The 12,275-nt window shown below is 38.4% G+C and overlaps 1 protein-coding gene and 1 long non-coding RNA gene across 2 annotated transcripts in view; both read left to right on the top strand.

Annotated features, from left to right (window-relative positions):
* The window catches only part of cadm4 (cell adhesion molecule 4), a 221,148-nt gene that overhangs the window by 36,189 nt on the left and 172,684 nt on the right, over nucleotides 1-12,275 (top strand). The gene's annotated exons all lie outside the window — the stretch shown is intronic.
* Nucleotides 2,012-7,823, top strand: LOC118599811. The gene is made up of 3 exons (XR_004949321.1): nucleotides 2,012-6,044; nucleotides 6,136-6,344; nucleotides 7,475-7,823. It is a non-coding gene; the product is annotated as an uncharacterized LOC118599811 (long non-coding RNA).

Here is a 12,275-nt window from a genome sequence, read left to right on the forward strand (position 1 = left end):
AAAAAGCCTATTTTGGGTTGTTTTTTTGTAAAGAGAGACGTGGGAGGTGAGAAGCAACAAAAGCTCATGGGCCACATTCAGATCAGGGATGTTGCACTTCATGGTCAACACTTTAAACCCCTAATCCACCAGAGTGCTGCAGTGAGACTTTTACATCAAGAGGAGGGAAATTTTGGGAACTAATCCATTGATCTCCCTAGTTTGAACCTCTGTTGGCTGCTTTGACTTCACTTTGGATGGGACTTTTGCTTCTCATAAAAAGGGGAATCCTTACTTGTCACTTGCAATGCAAATTCAGATGAAACTATTTTTTTGTAATAACTGTGAGCAAGCTGCGATGTTGACAATTATCATTAGCGTATGCAAGCAGTGATTTAAGAGTAAAATAAGTGGACATTTATTCTTAAATGGCGCAGTAGGAATGAGTATGCGCTCTCATCCAATTAATCTGTCTATGCAATATTTATTATTTACAGTACCGCTGAAGATAATCCCCATGGTGCAATAATTAGTGATATGGTGAAATAACAAAAATGGGGAGTAGTAGTCTGTAAAAAAGGTTAATGATTTTTACACCAAAGTCATCCTATCCCAGGGTAATTTAGTTCTCCTTTGTGTCGCCTCTTTTCACTCTTCCTTTTATGTTTTTTTAACCCTAAAGTGGTAAAAGTAATAATTAGGAGCAAAACTTTTACATTTGCTCTTATCTTTCAGGACCTTTGTGGTCCCTCTTCCTCACACTTTCAAAAATCCATAATTCATGTGGTCTGTAATGGCTGATGGATGGTGATACTGAGATGCAATCTGCTGCAAATGGACGGCTGTTTGTTTTGCTCGAGAGCTGCATATGAATTAATGCAGGCGGCTGGGAGAGCCACATAGGCTTATCTGGGGTGCAACAGATAGTGGCTGCAGAGTGAATGAGGGAAAAGATGAACACGGGGATGAGAAGGCGCGTGGTGGAAAAGTGCCACTCACTTGATTCATAGGTGTATGTGATCTGTGAGTTTGCGATCACAGTTGTGTTTAACGGAGTGGAGAAGATAGTGGGGATTGTATGGGAAGGAAAATGGATTAGGAAAGAAGTGTTTGTGTGCACGTACTTGCAAGTGCTCTGACCTGCTGCCATTGGCTGGGTGTGCACATAGACGCTCTCATTTGCACCACACACACGCACAAACACATGCAGACAGACCCTCTTCTAAATCCAGTGCAGAAATCCAGCCAAGGTCCACAGGGCAGGCTAGAAAAGCACCTCAGAGACACACAATCTCTTGCTCTTTTTGGTCTCTGATCTTTCTCCCCCCCTCCACCCTCGTTTTCCTAAATCCTCATCTCCATATTCATAGACAGAAGGCATCTTTAAGCAGGCCTCCTATCAAAAATGGGCCGGCAGCACCTCTTGTTTGTGGCTCTCCAAATGGAGGAAAGCCATTTCCCTGGCCTGTGAAGCATGGAGGTCTTCCAGTTTGAGCTCGCGTGTGGATGTGCATGCACACCTATGCAGAAGCCTCTGTGTTTGGATGGAGAGTTGCCTTGTTAGGCAGCTTTACCGTCTTATGAGCAGAGAGCAGGCCAACTGTTGGAAGCTCACCGTCACTTCCACTTTCACTATCGCACTTCTTGGAAAACCCCTAAAACTACTACATTGCTCAAAGGAATAAAACAAAAAAAAGGGAGTTTTTTTGTTTTTGTTTTGTTTTGTTTTCACCGGAAAAGGAGGTTACCAATTTTCAATAAACAAACAGTACTCCAAAGTCTGAAATTTTCAAAGCTGTTTTGTGCTTTTAAAATGTACAAAAAAGAGACTCAATGTCCCGAAATTGTTCCCAGTGGTCTTTTATTATTAATTATGTGGTTTTTAGCCAAAATAATATTGAAAAAAATGTTGTTTTTTTTGTAGGACGAACTGTAGTTTCTGCAGGAGTTCATTAAAAATCTGCCTGTAAGTTGTGGGCAGCCTTCTCTCACTTCCCGTACGCTTAAAGCCTCATTCCCATTGAGCGGTCTGGTCTGGTATTTTGAGTGTTTCCATTGTGAAACGGACCCATCAAACTGTAGGGGTGTAGAGAAAATTTGATTTGGTGATATATTGTGATGATTTTCACGTTACTTATTCACAAGGATTTAAATAAAATACTAAGAAATGCAATTTAAATCTTATTTTTTCTTATATATGTCCTCCATTGTTAAAAGAACATGTTAAAGACTCAATTTTAATTGAAACTGGGTTTTGAAATTACCAAAAGTATGTTTTTTTTAATGGTTTCACATCATGTTATATTTAACTGTGCACTTTATAGACAGCTTTGGAAAATGTCCACAGCATTTCCGCTTCAACATCAACCTTACACTTACATTTAGACTTTCGACTCACAACAGTAACAGAAGATGTTATAAACCAGGTCAATTATTTCCTAATTACTTCTCAGAGGGTCAGGGATTTATTCTTTAAACTACTTCTTTTTCCATCTTCCATTTAATTGTGTTCTGAAAATGGGCTTTAAAGAAAAGTTCCTTTTAGTCTTTAGATAGTTTTGATCTGCCTCTGTTTGTTCACATCTATAATCTGGGCCTGACTTGACTTCTTTAAACTTTGTATCCTTGCTGTCGTTGTGGCCATAAACGTATCAGCGAGCAGCTGAAGATGCACTCCTGCACACCTCATCATTCTGCACACATTCACACCTTTTCAATTGTTGTATGTCCTTTGGAAGTACCTCAGAGAATTGGTGGCATCTTGTCTTAAACGCTCACTCTTGACATTGTTGATGCACAAATAGTCTAAAGAAAGGAAAATATAGCCGTAATTGAATTGTCAACCTTTCGTTGGAGGTCATAAAATCTGTGTATACCAAAAGTGAACACACCTTCTGGGCATCCTATTACACTTACCGCATTTAAATGACATGCAAATGTCCAGGACTGAGATAGGGCTTCTCCCATAGAAGGAAATCTCACCACTTACTGTACTCTATTGTACTCTTGCCTCCTTTGTTGCTACGGCAATATTTTCCTCCCCCAGACTCTGGTTACAACATCATTATTTTTGTGAGAAAATGTAGGAAAAGTGAATCTACAGAAAAGCAGAAATGTGTTCATCGTTTTCTGAGCAAATGGGGGAATTTATGCTTTTTACAACATCATGTCAGCAATGGGGAACTTTATGTTCGTCGGATTTTGTTGCTATTTGCAAAAAATCAATTAAAAACAAAAAAAGAGTAAAATGAAAACACAAACTCTAAGCGGAAAAAATAAGGAAATGAAAAACGATACACATGACACACCACCACAAGTAAGTTCTTACATTTCCACCAATCTAAAGGCTCTTCTCTTTTGGAAAGTTGAACCATTGCATTTTTAATTTTGAATGAATGTTTGAATAGTCTGCAGAGGAGCCAGTTTAGTTGCTGAGGAAAAGGGAAGTTAAAAAAAGGAAGTTAGTGTTGAACCGAGTGAGTGGGATCCAGTTGAAGAGTCTAGATTTGTGTGCCTCCTCTCACCATGGCCCACATCTTTTACATCTCTCATCTTCATTGTATTCATGATGCAACTGAGAGTAATGGCTGCTTCTGCTTCAAGATTCAATCTCTCATCAGCAGAAAATAGCTGCTAGTGAGGTGACAATGGGTGGCTTTCCACTCTGCTCCGTCTACCTTCCCTATTTACTTCTACTTTTCTAAAAAAAATACCTCCTACTTTTGTGTTGACCTAGTGAGCCTATAGAACCAAAAGAGTAATTTTGCATTGGAAGTATTTCACAGAAAATCTTGTGTTGAGAATTCCTAGAAGTAGTCTGAGTCAGACAGCTGTTTAAGCATTTGTACTAAAAAAATCTTCCGTTTAAACTAGAGCTTTTTATTCAGCCAAGCAAACCAGTAAATCTGTAAATTAACTGATGATTTAACTGCTTTAGAAAAAAAATGGTTTAAAGAAGATTTTCAGAGAAAATGTCTGTCAAATTTGTTTCTCAGCTTTAGTCTGGAAGAGTGTAAAAATAGTGTTTTTGGAGTCAAGTACTCAAAGGAGGGTTATAAAGTGTTAAATACTGAATATGCACTAGGCACCTCACAGCTTTAATGCGGATGTAATTGGACGCAGTAGAGCTTTTGCAGTCTTTTCGCTGGGTGCTAATGAAATCCTGTCACTGTCACTGTGGCTAATGTGTAGCAGGTGTATAGTATTAGCATATGTTACCGAGCTTTTTAGTTTCTCATCCCTATATTTGATTAGAACTGAAGAACCTTAGCTGAGGTGTTAATGTTACTTCCGTCAGTGTTTATCAGAGAAGTGTTAGAAAAAAAAATCTATTGAAAATGTATTGACAGCTGCAAGAAAAAGTATGTGAACCCTTTGAGTTTACTTTTGAATATATTCTGATCTTCATCTAAGTCTTCTTAAACTAATGCATCACAAAAAATGTAAGTTTTTGTGTTTTTATTGAGCAAAATATGTAACATTAAATGTTCAGGGTGGAAAAACTATGTGAACCCTTGGCAGTAAGGAGATCAGAACTTTTGGGCCAAGTATTGATTTTCTCTACTTGATCTGAAATATGTAGCACTGATAACTGGATTAATGCAATTAGATGTTCTAAAGATAATTAATGATTATCACACATAGTGTGGATCATTAATGTATGTGAGAATTAGTTTAGAGAATATCAATAAGCACTCTATTGTTACTTGAAAACCTGATTTTCAATGTTTAATAATTGTTTTTCTGGATTTATTTACAATTATATTTTGATAATAATCAATGAGTTTTATGTACCTGTTATGTGATGTATGATTGATGTTACTGTTTACTGAAATCATGAAACAATGTTTTATGATTAATCAACAAGCCCTTCTTCACTAAAAAAAAAACATGAAAAAAAAAAAAAAACTTGCATTTGATGTGATAAGAACCGGATTACATAACTCTGCAAAACTGTAAAATGAGGTAACTAAGTAGGGGTGAAACATATTTTATGACAAATTCATACAGAAATGCAAGTAATCCCAAAAGGTTCACATATTTATTATTGCAACTGTAGATCGTCTTATAATTTTACCTTTTATTCCATAAAGATTTGGTAAATAACATGTACTTATGTATTACTTTTCTACTTTCATTTGCACGAATGGACATGCATATTATAGCAAAATCTATGCAGAGCAACAAAAGATTTAAAAATGACCTCCATAATCAGTAGAACAGAAAAATATAAAACTTAAGATCTTTTTGTGATGACAGCAGTACATAAGGACCTTATTTAACAACTTCTTTGTCCTGGTAATAAAAGTTTTAAGGAAATCAATGCAGTCTTTTATATATAGAAACGCTGTACTTTGCAAACGATCCCCCTATTGAGAACAAAATCACACCTCCTGAAACATGCCATTGAGTTTAATCAGTGCAGTGATCGCACATTCTTCAAAACAACTCTTGCAAAGAAAATGCCTATTATTTGAATGTATTTTTTTCCCAAAGTAAAGCTGCGTGTCCGGAATAGGCAAATACCTGTATTTCTTTTTGATCAAATACAGATAACTGCTGAGGCATTTCAATCGGCATGCTTTTAATGTGTGAGGAAACATTTCTAAACCCTGTCGGACTGTGTGTTGATGCTATTATCTGTCCACATAGGAACACTTTTAACCGCAGTGACTAACGTGTGTGCGTGTGTGTGTGTGTGTGTGAACAACTGATTGCAAAGCACTAACGCTCAAACACACATGCTGAACTGCAGGGAACTGCACTATTTCTGATAAATGTGTCAGGATTTGATTGCAATTGTTGCTGAAAAACAGCTTTTAGGTGAACTGTGATTGGGATTTAGTCATCTGTCATTTGCATTTAATGCTTCGGTTTGCTAATGTCTGTGTGCGTTGTGATTTGTGTGCGTGTGTGTTTTCTTTGCCCAACACTTCAAGGTGAGGCCAGTTTCACTTAAGCGGATTCCATGAAGCCACTTCTGCCCGCATCAACACAAGGACAGGTAAAGCAAGGACAGGTCTGAACTTGCAATTAAGAAGGAAAGTTCATCTAGAAGTCAGAGAGTAAGTTTTGAGTAAAACTAGAAGAAAAAGACAGGTGTTGGGATTTGTTTGTTTATCCATCCATCTTCTGTTCCTGCTTTATTCTGTTCAGGATTATAGGAGTTGGTGAATTCTATCACAGTTACTTCAAGATGAAAGCAGCTGGACTCTGGACAGTTCACCGGGCTATTGAAACGCCATACAGAGAAGCACACTCTCAATCATACCTAAAAGACAAAATAGAGCAGGGGAGCGCAAACGTTTTGACTTGTAGGCCACAAAGGGCTCTAAAATTTGACAGAAGGGCTAGACCAGGACCAGGTACATGTTTTTTTTGTTAATTCACCATATAAGTGAAAGAAATAACATCAAATCTGGCTGAAAACATGTTTTAAGAGTTTTATTTAAAAACTGTGACTTTAGTTCTCATCTTAGTGTCAATTGAACCAATAGTTTGATGTTCTTAGAGAAATGCTGCGTTCATGTGATGTTGGAATAATCAGAAAAAAAAGACTGTTTAACTCGAAAAACACACATAGAAGTTAAAAAAAAGACAATTCTTCCAACACCACATAAATGCAGAGTAACTTTCTGCACCTAAACATAGGTCAATGTATTTATGGTGCACAATCTATGGGAAAACGCCTCAATTATAAGGGAAAATAAAGCAAATAAGGATTATTTAATCCCATCTGGCGGGCCAGATTAAGTAGTTTACTCTGGACAGTTCACTATATGTAGGAGGGCCATATGTGCAGTCTGCCCACCCCTTATATATAATATGAGGTCAAATTTGGATCAGCTTAAAGTTAAATTATAAGTTTGAATGTTGAAAACTGATGTGGCGTATGGTAGTGATAGTACTCTCCCAAATCTGGGTAAAGTTGTGATAATACTCATCCAAAGTCTGATACTTCAGAGGAGCGACGACACAAGCGGCTCCAGCAACAGACGCTGTGACGTCACCAATCCAATGTCAATCATGTTGCATTGTGTACCCCAAAAAAGTAGGCTCAGCACCAAAAGGGAAAACTCCGAATTAAAATTCTAAATTGGGAAATTACGCACACAAATGTTGAAAATGCAAAATGACCATTCATTTTCATTTGGTAACAATTTCCCGTTTATAATTTGTTTAAATTACATTTTCAAATTGTTATTGTAATTTTTCTAAATTTTCCAGATTTTTTTTTCAAGTTTTAAATATATATATTTTCAATTTTATTTTTCAAAATCTTATCCACTTTAAGCTGAATTGACCCCATAATGCAGTCATCAATTCACCTTTTATAAATAGATAATGCATGCATACACAGGGATAGCATCTATGTCTTAATACATTTATATATATACTGTATATGTATTTCATTTAAGGCAACACATTTCAAACTTATGAGTGTAAAGCTTATTGAGGTTGCTATCAAAGTTATTACTCGTCATATCTCTTACAGGACATCAATCTACGAGGTGTTTCTGGGTGTTTTCTTCCCACACGTTTTGTGAGGATACATCGACATCCCTGTGAAAGGTGTCGTTTTTCAGGCAGCATGTGTTGCTCTAAACCTCCGTATAAACCTTACAGACTTGTGATGGCAGTGTTGATAGTGCTGCTTTCATTCAGCTTCTGCAGGACAGTGTTCATTTCCTCAAAAAAAAAAAAAGAAAAAACTCTGGGATCTGGAAAAAGTGATCTGAAAAACATTTCTGCTATGTGACGGTCTGCCCTGGTTAATCTGTTTTTTGTTAATCATAGTGTTACAGACCTGCTCCAATGAGTATTGTGTTTTTTTAAACATGTTTTGTGGCATTTTTTTTATTATGGTTGTCATAAATAAATAAAATTTAGTTGAAAATGTTGTTTCAAAGTATTTTTTTTTATTTCAATTGTTGTGAATTAGGAGAGGAGCAAAAAATGTAAATGTGAAAAAGTTTGTAGTGGCAAACAAAGGGGCTGTGAGCTAGCGTAAGAGAATGTAAACCAAGGGATAATGGGAAATGGGGGCAGGCTTACGCAGCATCAACAGTCTCAACCAGAACTCAGAGGAAAATTTATAATGAGCTACTGTTCCTCTGCAAAAACATTGTCCTAGTAAAAGTTTTATTTTAGCTAAATCACAGTTAAATGACCACTTTTAAATGAACACTATTAAAATAAATCAAAAGATGATTGAAATGGGATTTTAAATGCAGTTGATAAGACACAATAAAGGATTTTTATGAACTTTATGACAAATGTTTTTTGAGGCCTTAAAAAGAAGTTATGAGTTTTCCCCCCTTTTTGCCTACAAATTTGTACTCAGGTGTAGAAGATTGATTTTGACACACATACACTGACACCATTATATCCATTTATCCTCCTTTACCCTCTCCTCTCACTAATCCGGTTTTTCCCCAACAATCTCTTTGAAATGATATTTTTCCTCTGCTCCATCTTTCCTTTTTCACTTTCCCTCCATGTTTGTTTCTCCTGACTTTTTCCCCTTTTCCCTCCCGATCATTCTGCGTCTGCCTCGTCTTTTCTCCTTCCACCTGCTCTCATTTCTGTCGCTGGCTCATTTTCCTCTGTCTCTGAGTGTATCGCTCAGACTCTTGTAGTCAATTATCCCTTCTGTTAATGAGCAGATAAATCTAATTGCTCTCTCCTCCAGTGCCTGACGGCGTCTCTCTTCTCTGCCTCTCTGAGCTCACAGGATGTGCATCGTTCTCTCCAACCAACATTTTTCAACTCTTCATCTGTACAGCCGCTTCAGTTTGTCTTCCTCGCCGTCTCCTTGACGTCCCGGGGCTTTTATAATGATTTACATTTGTGATTTTCACAGTTTTGTAGCTTTTTTTTTTTCTCACTTGTCGCCCAACTTTTACTTCAGCTGACTCCTCACCTTTATCGAGACACCAATTCCCCTCACTTTCTCAGTTGTTTTGCTGTGACCAGCAGTGTTAAAGGAATGACAGGCTGTGTGGGGCTGCTGGTCATTGGGATTGATGATGACAGCGGCCGCCGGTAGTTTATCATTCTCACTTGTAGCAGCTAGATATCTGACTGATAATCTTTCCACCATGGACAGATTTTTTATCGTCCCAGCCACCTTGCTGCCACAAACTGACTCCGAGCTAATTAAGTGCTATTGTCAATGTTCGGGGGTAACATTAATGCGAGAAACACAAATGTTTCTTCAAATGACATGCAAAATCAGTCTAAATATAAACTTTTGAGTTCAAGCCGAAGTGCCTTTTTGACTATGAAAGTCAAAGACTTGAGTGAGCTCTCTGTAGTGCAGTTTCAGAAAACACGGTTCTAGGGGAATGTGGGAACCTTGATCTCGTTTCAAAGATCTGCATGAGCTGAAATTTGTCGCATTACTTCCTCCCAGCTCGGTGAGCATTGCACCTCCTGCTACAGTCACAATAGGGCGAAAACTGATGAATCAACACTCCATAATGCATGCGGCATGTTGGCAGACGTCTTATTGGCATAATTGATGTCGCTGGAAGGCAGGATGAGTGCAACAACATACAGTAGTGGAGATTGGCCTGAATCAGCTTGCTGTGTCATTCAGGGGTCAGTCTGAATTATAACTTCACCGTGTCATGATTGTCACTTACACTGAGCAAGAATAGATGTCTTGGTGTTTCTCCGCTGGCTTATATGCAGTAGTCAAAAGGCCGCATCAAACCTGGCAGAGTCTATAAACCTGAGTATATTTACATGTCTATTTTAGCTAAGTTAAATTAAATGTAAGAACAGTTGTGACTAAAACTAAAAGTGTCTGAAGACACGTTCAGGAACATATGTGCAGTAAAACAGCTTCTAGATCCATCCTTGTTCTGTCTTATGGGGTCCAGATTAGCCCAGCCTCACATTGACGTGTTAGCCCTCCCATGACAAATGTGGACAGGATGTCCAATCTACGATGGACACCAATGAAAATCAAAAACGTCGACATACCTAGGATAACACAAGGGATACACTCAGTTGTCCTGGAGAACAGAATCCTGCAATAACATATCCTGGATGTCTTAGAATCTTCAGACAGACGGTCTTAATGCAGACACACAAAGTAAGAAATGCAGATGGATTTTGGTTGATGCAACCTTTCAAAAGATTCCCAAATGTTTAAGATTTCCTTGGGTTCTTGTGGGCATCACAGCAGACGGAATAGCCTTGAGGTTTTCCTGCTCTGCCGGGGGTGAAACAAAATGAGTCAGCCGTTGGAGTAATCGTAAGGGACGCGGCACAAATTCCCTCCAGACATTCACACACGTGTTGGAAAAAAGTATTTAACCGAGACTCTGACTTTGCATTCATTATAAGGAATTACTCAGAGGACTAAAATAATCTTTAACTGTAAAGTTCATAACCACATTGTCAAAGTAATATGCTATTATAGATTTATCATTACTATAGATTGTGAAGCGGGCCCATGCTGAGACAGTATAATAGCGCTGACGGTCTTTATTCTTTGCAGACAGAAACCATTCAGACCTTTACCATGAGTAATGCTAAAACTTTCAAATAGTATAATCACACAGCATTGATATTCTAACATGTCATTGTATTTCACACCAGCCAATATGCTACAAGGCTTTTAATTATGATTCTATTGAACCAGCTTTGGCTCAGTGTATTGCCTCACACTGGCACATTGTTTTTAAGGCATTTTTCTAACCTTTATTTTCATCCTGTGTTTCATGAACTTTCTGCTCAGGTTTCATGTTGAATAAATGACAGCTGAGCTTGAATTCGTTAATAGGGCTGCATAGCGGTGTAGTGGTTAGCACTTTCACTTTACGACGATCCATTAATCCGTTGACTGTATATGAGAACTGGATTCAGTGAGTGTGATGTCACCCATAGAAAATAACTTGTCTGCAATGAAATTAGGTCAGTTCAGTTGCCAATTTTTTGCTACATGGGCGTTGCCAAATTGGAGCCAGACGACATAAGTCAGTAAGCAATAATTGGTCCGAATTAGTCTGAGTCATGGTTTTTATGGTAACCACTCTCACCAATCAGGAGTGAGCTTGTTGGAAGTCCACACTCCTACTTGAAACCAGGCTTGGGTAAAACTATCAAATACTTATGACATGCTCTTATACAGGCATCTGATTGGCCAGTTTATAACTTGAATTACTTACAATAAAGAAAAATGATCATGAAAGAACAAATAGGATTAGCAAGAATGTGTTAAACTGAGTAATAGCTGTCTAGCAGGGAGAAGTCTATTTCCTGGTGGAGAAAAGGAGTAGACTATGTCCGATGGAGAAAGGCAGTAGACTATTTCCTAGTGGAGAACGGGAGCAGACTATTTCCTGGTGAAGAAAGGGAGCGGACTATTTCCTTGTGGAGAACAGGAGTAGACTATTTCCGATGGAGAAAGGCAGTAGACTATTTCCTGGTGGAGAACGGGAGCAGACTATTTCCTGGTGGAGAAAGGGAGCAGACTATTTCCTGGTGGAGAAAGGGAGCAGACTATTTCCTGGTGGAGAAAGGGAGCAGACCATTTCCTGGTGGAGAACGGGAGTAGACTTTTTCCTGGTGGAGAAAGGGAGAAGACTATTTCCTGGTGGAGAAAGGGAGCAGACTATTTCCGGGTGGAGAACGGGAGTAGACCGTTTTCTGATGGAGAAAGGGAGCAGACTATTTCCTGGTGGAGAACGGGAGTAGACCGTTTTCTGATGGAGAAAGGGAGCAGACTATTTCCTGGTGGAGAACGGGAGTAGACCGTTTTCTGGTGGAGAAAGAGAGTAGACTTTTTCCTGGTGGAGAAAGGGAGCAGACTTTTTCCTGGTGGAGAACGGGAGTAGACCGTTTTCTGATGGAGAAAGGGAGTAGACTTTTTCCTGGTGGAGAAAGGGAGCAGACTATTTCCTGGTGGAGAACGGGAGTAGACCGTTTTCTGATGGAGAAAAGGAGAAGACTATTTCCGGTCGAGCGACAAACTAGAGGAACTGGTGTGAAGATGGGTTATTGAGCAAAGGCAGAAAGGTACACGTGAAAAGGATTTTTGATACAGAGATTAATGATGCTTCAGAGATAAAAGAAACTTTCACAGCCACTGCTAATCAGAGCAATATTCTCATCATTTCAATAAATCCTGAAATGTGTATCTGTCGTTGTTGACAGAATTTCATCACAAGTTGAACCCATTCACCATCACCATTCTATCTGTGCCAAATTTTGGGGATAAATGCCTAGGCTACACAGTATATACATCTTTTTTTTAATTTTTATTTTATGTTTTTTTTTTTTTT

Source organism: Oryzias melastigma, linkage group LG16 (assembly GCF_002922805.2).
Source record: "Oryzias melastigma strain HK-1 linkage group LG16, ASM292280v2, whole genome shotgun sequence".
Taxonomy (NCBI): domain Eukaryota; kingdom Metazoa; phylum Chordata; class Actinopteri; order Beloniformes; family Adrianichthyidae; genus Oryzias; species Oryzias melastigma.